The sequence below is a fragment of the Porites lutea genome, chromosome 1, assembly GCF_958299795.1.
Source record: "Porites lutea chromosome 1, jaPorLute2.1, whole genome shotgun sequence".
NCBI classification, from domain to species: Eukaryota; Metazoa; Cnidaria; class Anthozoa; order Scleractinia; family Poritidae; genus Porites; species Porites lutea.
This window is the reverse complement of record NC_133201.1, coordinates 33725163-33737662: the sequence shown is the minus strand read 5'-3', so window position 1 is coordinate 33737662 and position 12500 is coordinate 33725163. Positions and strand designations below refer to the sequence as shown.

Sequence of the window (12500 nt, the reverse complement as noted above, 5' to 3'; positions counted from 1 at the left end):
ATGCATTAGAGATGACCTGTTGTAGAAAGCTACCAGACTCCAATTCCCAGGCAACTCAACTCAACTCAGGAGCGCGCTAGCAGATATGTTTTGGAGGGAAAGAGAAGGTTCTGAATTAAAGTGAACGAGTTAAACCAAATATTTCTTGCAACATTTATTGGAGTTTTGTAATGGGCCCATTCAGTTATTTCCACTACGTTTTGTAACAAGGAAGGCTTCTTTTATAATATTAGCCCACCCAAAGTACTGTAAACTGCGTGCTTCAATTTATAACAGATGAACTTTATATGTTGAAAGAATGTAATGTTCAAAGGGGTTTTACATGACCCATGAAGTGCATCATGTTTCACATTTCAACACCATAACACAACATTTGAATGCATTCTGCTATTTATATTGATGATAAAATTTCGCACCAAGTGTTTCTAATGAAGTGATAGTATCCATTATGAAGGGCCCATGATGACACAACTGTCGAGTTTAAGTCAGTAGCTTGGACTTGCATTGTACAATGTACTTTAAGTAGTAGTTAGCGGGTGTCAAGTCTGTAGGTAATACAACTTCTACAATATTAAGAATAAATTTGTTAACACAACTGTTATCGTAGTTTAAGTGAACATCAGAAGAAACTGTCTTTGCAGGTACAAAGCAAACATCAACTAGAAAACATTTATCAAGGACTTGCGCCTCTGCTTTTTAGCAAAATTTTCTCCAAACCATCCAACTAATTTTTACCAGCACTGTCATGGGAAAGTCAGTCAGTTGCACAAAGACAAACTATAGTGATTAGATACTTCTGTTTCTGAACAAGCAAGATCCTGGGTAAAGACACTTTTAAACATGTTGTTTTTCCCTGTTGCAAACGCTAGTAAAATATAGAGTCACAAGCAAAAAGGCTTTCTGGCGCCTGAGAATTTTCCATGAATGCCAAGAGTCCCTGTATTTCACGGGTACAACATTAGTTGCATCACTCTAGTGGTACAATTCAAGGGCTAAAAATGAAACAGGAATATGTAATAGACTTATTATAATAATTGAGCACTGCCCAAATTAGAGAATTTTTAGCCAATATTTTTGAGTGAAATTGAAGACTACATACATGTCCACACCATAATTCAGCAGATTCGTATCAATTTTATATACAATTATCTCTTTAAACCCTAAGATCAAAATCTAAATCCTCATTTATTACCCCTATTTATTTCCTATAGAATGTGGAGAAGTTGATAAAATATCAAGCAAGCCCATCTTGTGTGATCATGTCCTTAATTGTCATGACCACTCTGTTTTACAAAGCATTGCTGTGATAAGGAGACATTTGATGCTGATCGCTCCTAGGGCTTAAAGGGTTAATTAGCATTTCAACATCAAGTAATTACATAAGTGTACACCTGCTTCACTTTCAACCCTTCATTTAAAAGTCAATAAACTCAACAAGACCATAGTTGGTGGAAACTTCAAGAAAACCAAAAATTTTGGTAGTTTAAGTCTCCAGGATGAACAGAACTTGACATCTGATTACCATACTGCCTACTGTCACTTCCAATTAGTCCATGTAAGTTGGCCGCTGCTGTAGCTCTTTCTTGTAGGGTTGGTTGAACATGCTGTGTGGGCATAGCTTGCAGAAGCATCTGTAGCATGTTACGTTCATGTTCACGAGACTTTTGAGCCTGATCACTCATGTACGAAAGGACTTCTTTCACCGGATCATTGTTGATGGCAGTCTTGATTAGGTCAATTACTTCATGTAAAGACTCATCTGTCTTTCTCTTCCTTCTCCTTGTAGCCACAACTCTCTCTTTGCTTTCAGATGAGGATGTGTCAGGTGATGCTTCAGCAGCACTAGCTTCTGAATCTGGTAAACATGGTGATTGTGTACGAACAAATGAAGACTCTACTGCAAGTTCAGGTCTGCATGCATCCCGAGTTTTGGCAATAGCAAATAGGCTGTTAAACCATGGACCATAGCCTTTTTCGTCAATAAATCTCTTTATTCCTGTGCTAGTCTTCATGGTGAGAGAAGTCTTCTTGCACTCAGCAATGGCTTTCTTGAACTTTGTTCGCAACTGAACATGATCAAATGGAACTTCTTCATTTCTCACAGCAGCCCTTTCCTTAAGTTCGACCAGAACCTTTTTGTATATTTCTCCATTTTTCTGGTTTTTAGTGTTGGTCAGTATGAATTTATTCTTGTAATAATCATAAGATATTACAATGTCCACCAAATCCCCTAATAGACTTTGACTCCATTTGGCCTTCCTTCCACTTTTATTCTTAGAACATTTTTGGCTTTTCTTCTTTTTTTCAAACAGGCCCCGGCTGAGACTTTCATCCTCACCATCTTCATCATCATCACTATCAACAGCACTGAGGAAAATGAACAAAAGTTTTAAATATTGCAGCACTAAATTCTCACATGTCTTAATGTAAACCCATGAAAACCAAAAAAAATTGCTTCAAAAGTTGCACTTGTATTTGTCTGCCTAGAGGTCATATTTTTTATTGCTGTGATTATTGTAAAAACCATCTATTCAAATTAAAACCATTCAAAAGGAACCCTGCTTAAATTTAAACCCTCACGAATCGAAGGTGCTAAGACTCTATCAAGCTAGGGGATCACACACAGGCAAAGGAGAGGCATACATGCAGCCTTTGTGGCCTAGCAGTTAGAACTCTAGAACGTTGCAAGCTAGAGGTACTTGGATCAAATCCACCAAATTCTAGCTTTGCTATTTTTTCTTTTTTTATCTGACCAAAGTCTCTCTTCACATTTTTTTTTTATTTTAAAATTTGTATCAATCCCTACCACCTTTTATACATGGTGAACATTGTTGATGGAACAATGCCATACAAATGACAATACGCAGTCAGAAATCCTTTCAAAATAGATTCATAAATATAGGGCTAATGAATCTGTGCTAAGCAATAAGCATACAATAAGCATACAATAAAAATATTAAAGACATTCAACGACTAATTTGTGTCTTCAACTGAAATCTTCAGCGCCATGCGTTTCCCTGAGCTTCATGAGGTCCTGCGAGACACTCACGTTTCTAGTATTAAACACTGAAAGTTTTCTACCAGAATCCAGTGTAGATGAACTAGATCGCTCATTAACTGAGACTGAAATATATGTTGTGTTACCATTTTATCATTGGTTTAGATTTTCTTTTCTTTTGTCTTTGTGTATGGTAATGTATGATAATGAGCTGGAAACAAAGAAAAATAAATTTGAAACCCAAATAACAACATAAGTTTCCGATTTAAGTGGGAAAATCACAAACCAAAGTGATGACAAGTAAATGGATTCAAAGTTGTTGTTCCCTGGATGCTGGCAGTGATACCAGATGTACAAAAAATGTACACTTCTCTAATAAGAAATGGCACATGACTGCTTCCAGGGCACATGCCAAACAAGTAATTCATGTCACTGTAATCCAAGTTAACATTATGGCTGTTGTGGTTCAATTTTATTCTTGGTTTAAATTTTACTTTCCTTTGGTTCAAACTCATTATCATACATTACCATACCCCAAAACAAAGGAAAATAAAATTCAAACCAAGGAAAAAATTGAACCACAACATGGCCACTATTATTGACCTTCCACAGAGGGATAAATATAAACATTAACACAAGCAATTTGCAGTTTCAAATTTTTTAATTATACCTTTCTGTTGATCAATTTTTATCACCTAACTTGCACCTATGCTTACTTTAAAGCAACAAAGGAAACCTTGAATGCTGGAATTCCTTCGGCGATGATTTTGTTGTGTTGGAAAAGAGAATGAATCACGCATGAGATAAACTGCAAACATAACTACATCGGGTGTTTACATTTCTTGTTTGTGACAGCTTCTTGCTGATTATCACTTTTATTAGCGAAAGAAGATTACCTTTCCTTTTCACTGTAGACTTCATCTGCCGCTCTATCTTTTCTTCAACTTCTTCATAACTGTGCCTACTTGCGATCAGCAACTCGGTTACGGGCCTTACAGTTTCGCACTCAAAACAGTAGCCGACATTCTTCCCACCTATCCACCCGTCCACGCTTTCATCAATCTCTGGCTCGCTACATAAGTTGCAAATGGCTACTTTGCAGCGAATGCAGCGATATTTGGTCCATCTTTTGCTCTGTTTACAGTTCTCTCCGTCTTTTGCCGCCATTAGGGAGTTTAAGATACTGAGACTACGGACTACGAACTACGGCTGGACGAGCGTTGTCCTTTGTTTGTAGCACTGGGTTGAGTCGTGCAAATATAGAACGTTAAGATTGCACTACAGACAGTAGACTACAAGAGAAGAGGCGGAGAGGGAAACAACACGCAAAGATTTTCTTGTTTTCATCACAGTTCACAAAAATGCAAGTCAGTTTTGCATGTGATCTTATCTTTTGAACAATGAACAAATTCTTCCATACTTGAAGGAAGCAATTACGTCGGGTGAAATTGATGAACAAAATTTTGGTTACACAGGTTTTACTTTTTTCGCCCATGAATACTTATGTCAAATATTAAAGAAATAGACAGAAATAGTAATAGCTCATTTATTAGATTTAGAAGATGGACTTCTCCGACTACTAATCTGATGTAGTTTGAAGTTTGAAGTATTGAAATGCCGAGTCTCGATTGTCTGGACGATGTTTACATCATTTTCATTCAGCAAAAGCGATACAAAAACTCGCATAAACAAAGGTTACACAAGTAGAAAGACACACTAATCAGTTCGAACAAACATTGAAACTTTTCAAGTGCGAAGAGAAAGTAAATTACCTGCATGATTTTTCTTCTCCTCGGCCGTCAATCTGAATTCTAAGCTTAGCTAGATAAAAATGTAGTCACAACAGTGGATTAAAAGCGTAAATCTGAGCAGAAATTAGACACAACTTACATATTTCGCTTCCCTCTCACTTTAAGCAGGTGAATTGAAAACTTTTTTACGAAAAGACGAGATTCTTGAATTACCGAGACGGCAAAATACGACCAAAATGTTCTCCGTAGTCCCGACTACGCGAAACAGCTCAACAGCTCACCGTAGCCGCAGGACTACGTGGGAAAAATGAACAGTCACGTGGTTTTGATCATGCGCAGTAGCATGTTTAACCGTAGTCGTAGTCCGTAGTCGACGTATCTTAAACTCCCTATTTTCTCTTCTTCGTAAAACTTACGGGCATGCGTAACAAGTCCTCCGTGGGACTTATGGGAAGATTTATAAATTATCATAATGTATGCATTTAATTCGGCACATGAGAAGAACGCCGTATGAATCACCTGCCGCTCCAATGTCGAATAATGCGACATTGGGAAATAAGAAAAAGGATTTGCAAAACTATTCTCGTGAACAGAGGTCTTCCTTTTGCTAATTATGCGTGCGCGTGCAAGACCGCTGTTCTTTACGTGGCTCGTACAACTTCAGACAAACAAATTTCAAGAACTTTTCAAGGATTTTTCAAGGACAAATTAAATTTTTCAAGGACTAAGATTTATTTGATAAATCGACATTCTTTAACCCCCAGTATCCATCTTAACTGGAGTAATTTACGATTTTTACTTCTGCGGCCATCCTTGATCACGTTATTTTATTCTTCTTTCCTTGAAGACTTTGCAAAATGACTGGGTATGACTTGCAATTGCATCGTAGGTACAGAAATAACATTTGAAATAAAGAAATAGAAATAAAATATTGTTCATGCACAAAAATGTTTTTACGTTACCAGCGAGTTTTACAGGTTCTTACACCGTGGATGAGCCAAATTTTCCCCGGCAAAATAATCTAATTTTACAGAAAAAGGTGTCTGGCGTGGACAAGGTTGTGAATTTCAAGTAATATATCAAACATGAGATCCAGTGTTTCATCACCAGATGAAACACCGAGAAGAGAGTTGAAAATACGACGCGCAGCGGAGTATTTTTGACGAACTTCGAGGTGTTTCATCTGGTGATGAAACACTGTGTCGAATGTTTGATATTTCTTCTCAAACAAAATCATTTTTGAAGGAGAAATTAAGGATGCAAATACTAAGCAGTGTTTCATCCGATTTCCAAACACTCATTAAACATTAATTTCCTTTGTATTTTCTTAATGAATTATTAATGAGTTTGAGAAGGACGTTTCAAGACCTAATAAAGAAATCAAGTACTTTTCAAGGGCCTAAACCGAATTCAACGACTTTTCAAGACGAGTAGTAAAATTCAAGACCTTTTCAAGATTGTACATGTACGAACCATTTCTTAAGGACAGTTTTTTAAAATCCTTTTTCGGATTTCCCAATCCAACGGTAAAAGGGAAATCCAACAACAGATATCTCAGCGCTGAAACCCGTTTTCGGATTTCGCGTTCGCCTGCAAGTCCGAAATCCGGACTTTAAAATCTAAATCCAGGTTTCCCAATCGAACGCACCCTATCTATTGAACCCAGTATCCATCTTAACTGAAGTCTTGAATAACAAAACTGGATAATGATTCAGTTGATGCGAAGACAGATTTTAGCTTTTTGAAAAGACATCAAATAGCGTTTCATTCTGACCTGGTATAAAGAGAGGTTAACGTTTTGACTTAAAAATTGTAGTGCAGAATTTACTTCTCAAAAATAGTTTGAATACGCAAATGTTTTAAGATAGGAAGGGTTCTAGTCAATCAGGAGTTCTAGTAATTGGACGCCGTACAAGATACCAATTTATTGGGGGGTCATTTCTTCAAAATGATTGAAGTCAGTCTTGCGGCACGTTATTGTTAAAGGTGTGAAATATCATGTGTTCGAGGCGGCATGCGCTAGGTCCTAATATATGCTGATTAATTTTAGTATGCGTTCCATTAGGATGATCCGGATCTGGACAAGTGTTTGAAGATCACTCGCTTTATAGCACATCAAAGAAACTGACGAATCTAGCCTGGGAAAGGATTCATTGGTTCTTTTGATGTACCATGATCAGAGTGCTCTCGGATCACTGATGCATGACTAGATAGTCCCAAAGAAACCCACCCTAATAAGAGTTTGAAAATGAACACAAGGACCAGAGAGTAGAGAGACATACAGACAGACACACCTAGCGACAGACAGACGGACGGGCGAAAGGACAGTTAGACGGACGGACGGACAGGCGGACGGGCGAACGAACAGATAGACCGACCGACGGACTATTCTTCATAGTCTACATCAACGATTTACCAGGGGTAATTAGTAAGGACAGTTCAATTGCTCTGTATGTATAGGGTTATTAGTACTCAAGAAGATCTGTCTACTTTTCAAAGTGACATAGATAAAATTTCAGATTGGTGTAAGATGAATAAGATGAGAATTAATATCAAGAAATGTAAGATCATGCGAATAACCAGGAAAAAGTCACCCTTAGTTGGAGAGTATAATATTGAAGGTCAACCTTTGGAAAGCGTTAATGTGTATAAAGATTTAGGATTATTTACTTCTAGTAATCTTTAATGGAACCAACACGTAGATAAAATAACTGCTAAGGCTAATAGGGTTTTAGGGTTGGTTAAGAGGACTTGTAGGAACTTAAAGGATATTGATACCATGAAGACACTTTATTGTAATCTTGTGAGACCTTTATTAGAATATTCATGCGAAACTTGGAACCCTCATACTAAACGTAACATTGATAAATTGGAGGCTGTTCAGCGAAGAGCTACCAGTTGGATCACTAGGTCTTATGATGATTATGATACTAGACTATCTAAGCTAAAATTGTTGTCATTATCTAATAGGAGGTTCACTAGAGATGTTACATTTTTTTTAATGTAATTAATAGGCATTATGATATTGACATTTCAAATAAGCTCATATTTTGTAAGGACAGAAATACAGGTTATAACTTGAGGAAAAATGACACACAGGACCTTGTTCCAAATTTTAGTAGAACTGACGGTTTTAAATATAGTTTTTTTTAACCGTGTTGTAGATGAATGGAATGGTTTACCCAATCATATTAGAGAATCAAACAGTATTGCAACTTTTAAAAGAAATGTTTTAAGCTTTATTAAGGATAACTAGAACATTTAGATTTCTATTTGTATATATTTTTGTTATATTTTAATTAGTGGGGGCATCCCTAGTATGGCGCATTGGCGCTTTTGGTTGTCTCCTTCCCCACAACTTTTTTTTTTTCTTATAGTAGTGTTAGCTAATTTCATTTCATTATTTGCTTGTAATGTAGTGGAGTGCATCTGTAATAAATAAATAAATAAATACTGACAGAGAGACAGACAGATTAAACATATGGCGATTAACTAAACATTCTTTTCTATTTTTTTATTGAGCTAGGTCGAGTAGCTGGATGGCAACCAAGGCGTAAAGGAGGAGGAATCAAGTACCTGTGCATGCCTGTGAGTCCTGTTTATACCAAGCCCTCAACCCCTGGATTCCATCCGAAAGCATCCCTCTTCGGTGTACAGTATGTCAAGTAAACGATCTTTTCCCCCCAATTCCAGGTCATAAACCAAACATAAGCTACCTTGGAGTACACTGCGCTGTATGCCGAGCGGAGAGAAGAGGATCCGTCATGATGATCCCGGCCCTTTATCCCTAATCGTAGGTGGACCCTTGAGTATATCGGATCGGCTACCTTATGAGAGCCATATATGCCAAAAAGTACCGCCCCAGATTACATCTGCGTCGACGCAGACGCGACTGGAATTGAATTAAAGCACAACGAAAGACATTCTGCAAATTCTTTTCTCTTTTCAGTTCTTTTTCAGCTATACGCACGAGCGTATGCGCGTATATGGACGTTACGCTCCTGGGAAGCAATAGAGAGGAGTCACACAGAAAAATGAACAGACAACATACAGTTCTTATGTATAAAACTGGTGTGAAACCAATAATAAACAATCCTAACAGCAAACGACAAGTAAAGGGAAAACGTGGTCACGTGGTACAAATTCTCGTTTGCCGTTTTTTACCGTCGTAAAAGTGACTCTAAATCTCTCTAAAACCAATTTCACTTTAAAAGGGAAAAAAAATGTTTGGGTAATAAAAACCCTAACAATCTTATGGGATACCGAGAAAATTATTCTAAATGCAGCGTCACTGTAAATGCATTAACCCTTCAAAGTTATCACAGGTAATAATTGTGTTCAGGGCTCTTCCTACACTTGAGTCTTACCTGTCCAGTCATTCACAGTTCGTCCAAATCAGAGATACTAGTTCTTCTGATCGTCAACAGACCTGTGGTCTTCCCCAGGGGTCCGTCTTGGGCCCACTCCTATACTTAGTCTATACCGCTCCTCTCGGAGCTATCCTGCGTCGCCATGGTGTAGGGTTTCACATGTACGCGGACGACACTCAACTGTACCTTAGCATGAAGACCACTAAAGTGGAGGACGTTGTGTCTGCACGCACTAGGGTTGAAGTTTGTTTGCGTGAGCTGAACCAATGGATGCTTTTAAACAATCTCCGGTTAAACAATGATAAGACTGAACTCCTGGTTCTGCACGCTAAACATCGCCCTAAGCCACCATTAGATACGATTACTGTGGGTGATGCTACTGTGGAGCCCACATCTAGCGTACGGAACATTGGTGTCGTCTCCGACGATACCATGAGTTTCGAGGAACACGTCAATGAACTATGCAGGACCGCTTTTTATCACATCACAAACATTAGTCGTGTACGTCCATGACTTAATATTGACTCAACCAAAACACTAGTGCATGCATTAGTAACGTTTCGCGTAGATCATTGTAATTCGCTTCTCTATGGCCTACCTGATTATCTTATTCAGAGACTACAATATGTTATGAACGCGGCGGCCAAAGTGATCACTTGCAAGCGAAAGTTTGATCATGTCACACCACTACTTATTGAGCTACACTGGCTCCCCGTCCGTCAGCGTATTGTTTTTAAGATCTTATTGTACATCTTTAAGGCACTCCATGGTGCGATTCCAACGTCCCTGACTTAGCTCATTAGTCCTTACGTTCCTAGGCGAGCTCTTAGGTCTGCTGACCAACTTCTACTGGAGCAGCCAACGCACAAGCTCAAATTGATTGGCTTGAGGGCTTTCTCAGTGTGCGCGCCTTACCTATGGAACTCGCTTCCACTGTTCGAGATTAAAAGCAGCGCATCTGTATCTATCTTTAAAGCTAAGCTTAAGACCTTTTTTTTTCGACAAGCATATTTTTAGACTTTCCATTTATTTTTTTTTGATTTTTAGGACTTTTAGACTTTTGATTTTTCCGATTCTTAAGATATTTTTTTTTTTACATTTTTTAGTGTATAGATTATAATATATTTGTTACTGTAAGGCGCATTTGGGCGTTAGAAAAATGCGCTATAGAAATAAATTATTTATTATTATTATTTTATTTATTATTAAAGTGAATGGTGATGAAGCCGGTCAGACTTTGTTACATACTTTTCAAAACTATTTAGGACTTGACCGTACCCAAAATGCCCTGGCTGCCAGAGGCTTTTCATGCGCGGTTTCCAGTTTCGGTTAAGTCTTGCAGCCGACGAAGTTCCTCGTCGCACGCGAAAAAAAACCTCTGGTCCCCAGGTTATACCCTAAATAACTATACCGCAAGGAAACTTTAGATGTGTGATTCTTATTGTGACATACTCAACTTAGCAATTTTTCAGCCTTTTGATTTGTCCGAGAATTATTGGTGCATGTATGAAGGATAGATCAAACTCTCTACGAAGTGTTACATCGCTTGTACGTCTAGCTTCGATATTTTGCAACGCCAGCATAGAAATTCCATACTGATAATCTGATACCAGTGGCGAATCCAGGGGAGGTGCCCGCCCCTCCATATTTTTAGAGCAATAAAAAATTATTGGACACCGAGTTCTTCCCCCCCCCCCCTCCCCTCTTATCTAAGGGTCTGGATGAACGGCCTCTCCCCATTATCTCAAGATCTGGATCCGGCACTGGATACTACCCAGACCATAGTGAACGGCCGAAACAACGCAATCAAAACGAACCCTGTCAGAAACAAGCATTTCTTTCAGAAAAAGCATTTATTGATACCTATTATTTAGATTATTGTACTTTATTTAGACCAAACTATATTCAAACCACGCACGTATTCGATCGTTTTCCTTTATTTCCTTTACCATACATAAAATTAATTGTAACCCATTATCCCATTCTTAAAATTTCAAGGATGGCCAATAGTTGTCCCGTCTGCTTTCGCTCGTTTGATTATTGCGGTCAAACACAAGTTAAAATCTGCTGATTCCAAACGAGATCATCGGCACAGTCAAAATGGAAAGTTCTCCCATAGACACAGCGGTAGAATTTGTGTGGATCGTCCGGGTCTGCGTAGAAACCATCTTGTTTATCAGAACAAAAATCTGAAAAGAGATGCGATTGGATTACTCAGTACCTATAGATAACCTTTACCATAGGTATGTAGTATTGGGTACATTAAAAAGAGGGTCTCAGTGGGGTTAACCGATAGGCGTAAAACGGCCAAAAATTTAGTCGATAGCCGTAAAAATTGAAAAACTTTAACCGTTAACCGTAAATAGGGTAAAAAAGAGTTAACCGTAAAAGAAATTGTTCCCTAGATTTGTTACTTTTAAGGAAGGTACTAAACTTACTTATGGTTGCGTTTTTTACTTCCCGGTTAGTATGACTCCGTACGCACGTTAGGCGAAGCGTCTTTTAGGTGTTGACCAAGACCTAGGCTCCATTTCCGCCGCTCTCTCGGGGAACTAATTTTTTCCATAGCGAAAGTGTGGCTTCTCGCCAGGGATTAATATTTGCCGCAAATTATATTGATTTTCAGAAGGTCTTTCCCTCGAAACACTAGTGAAACAACACGCGGAGATGTCACTGTTTGTAAAACACGTTGCCGATAAACAACATTTCCCCGTTTATCTCTGACGCTACGATAGACATTGCCATGACTAGCCCTATGCGGCGTCTTCCCACGAAATCTCGGTCAAGGCATTTCGCTGGCGAACTCGCTCGGACCACGTGACCCGAAACGCATTAGCCCCGCGGAATAATGGGGTCTACGAACAAGGCAACGGCAGACAGTCGTTCCGTACAGTCCTTCGCTATCATTAAAAACACTGGACACAGGAATTTTGTTATTGGCCGTTTTCATACTAGAGCTAGAAATGGATTATCCGTCGAAGACTAGACTATGTACAGTCGGGCTCTCCCCACAAACACCCCTTCTCCGATTTTTTCTGAGGGGAGGGGGCGGCTGTACACAGGCTATCTGGAACGGATAATCCCGTCTTCAAACTGTCCGTCGAAATTGACGGTAAAGTCAGGCCGGATTGTTCATTCAAAATTGAAACTATTCCATTCTCAAATTAAGACGTATTACCTATCTGACGCGAATCATCAAACGGATAACCCGTCTCACACGAATAATCTGTCTCTAGGGTGAAAAGGGCCATTTCTGTTAAAATGAATGTCGCATCCCGGCCTTGAGTTGGGCGTTCGCGTGTTTGCTTTTGCTTTTTCACAAAGATTATTTTTAAATTCACTATTGACGTTTCTATTTGTAAAATAATATTAGAAGTGGAA

General features: G+C 38.6%; 1 long non-coding RNA gene and 1 pseudogene across 1 annotated transcript in view; one reads left to right on the top strand and one right to left on the bottom strand.

The window, feature by feature from the left end:
* Window positions 1–12500, top strand: part of LOC140948782 (pseudouridylate synthase 7 homolog) — a 119714-nt pseudogene that overhangs the window by 19455 nt on the left and 87759 nt on the right.
* The window catches only part of LOC140937468 (uncharacterized), a 10283-nt gene continuing 8823 nt past the window's right edge, over window positions 11041–12500 (bottom strand). Inside the window, exon 3 of the long non-coding RNA XR_012165469.1 lies at window positions 11041–11308. This is a non-coding gene — a long non-coding RNA (uncharacterized lncRNA). The remainder of the gene's footprint in view (window positions 11309–12500) is intronic.